The 1,064-nt window shown below is 42.4% G+C and overlaps 1 pseudogene; it reads left to right on the forward strand.

The window, feature by feature from the left end:
* The first annotated feature begins 318 nt into the window (after positions 1-318).
* On the forward strand, positions 319-863 carry LOC144306678 (dynein light chain roadblock-type 1 pseudogene; annotated as a pseudogene).
* The last annotated feature ends 201 nt before the right edge of the window (positions 864-1,064 follow it).

The following is a 1,064-nucleotide window of genomic DNA, read 5'->3' on the forward strand; positions in this document are numbered from 1 at the left end:
TGTTGGTATTTTGATAAGGATTGCATTAAATCTGTAGATTGCTTGGGGTAGTTTGGACATTTTAACAAGATACAGAAGCAAGTGCCCATCAATAGATAGATGGATGAAGAAGATGTGGAATATACATACATATATGCACACATGCTGTGGAATATATATACACACACACAGACACACCATGGGATAGTACTGAGCCATCAAAAAGAATGAAATCTTGCCATTTGTAATGACATGGATGGACCTAGAGGGCATAATGCTAAATAAAATAAGACTCAGAGACTGAGTGCCAGCGTCGTGGATCTACTGGATCGGTTGGAAATGGCAGAGGCTGAGGAGACGCTGAAGGACTTCAGAGCCAGAAGGGAGTGCAGGGCATCATCGTGGGGAACACAGAAGGCATTGCCATCAAGAGCGCCATGGACAATCCCACTACCACACAGTATGCCAACCTCATGCACGACTCCATCTTGAAGGCCCGGAGCACCGTCCATGAAGTTGACCCACAGAATGACCTCACCTTTCTTCGAATTCACTCCAAGAAAATTGAAATCATGGTTGCACCAGATAAAGACTACTTCCCGATTGTGATTCAGAATCCAACTGAATAAGCCACTCTCTTGGCTTCCTGTGTCATCCCTTAATGTAACAGCACCTAAGAGTGATAATATTTATCAAGTCAACCAACTGGCAGGTGGAAATCACCTTAGAGCCTACTTAGACTGATCCAGTGCCCAAAGTCATCAAAGTCATCCCTCTGCTGACCAGTCACCCTTGAATTCTTGGGGGGACCTTCTTTCCTCACCTCCAGATTTTGGAGCAAGAGCTTTGAGCAGCCCACACACCCTGCTTCCTTCCATCTGACCTTCAGTTCACTTTGTCACCCTTGGAAAAGTCTGTTTTTAACTAAAAATAACTAAAATGCTTTAAAAAAAATAAGTCACTCAGAGAAAGACAAATACTACAGGATTTCACTCATATGTGGAGTTTAAGAAACAAAACAAATGAAGAAAAGAGAGAGAAACAAAAAAAAAGGATTCTTAAATACAGAGAACTGGTGGTTGTCA

Source organism: Canis aureus, chromosome 37, assembly GCF_053574225.1.
Source record: "Canis aureus isolate CA01 chromosome 37, VMU_Caureus_v.1.0, whole genome shotgun sequence".
Classification (NCBI taxonomy): Eukaryota; Metazoa; Chordata; class Mammalia; order Carnivora; family Canidae; genus Canis; species Canis aureus.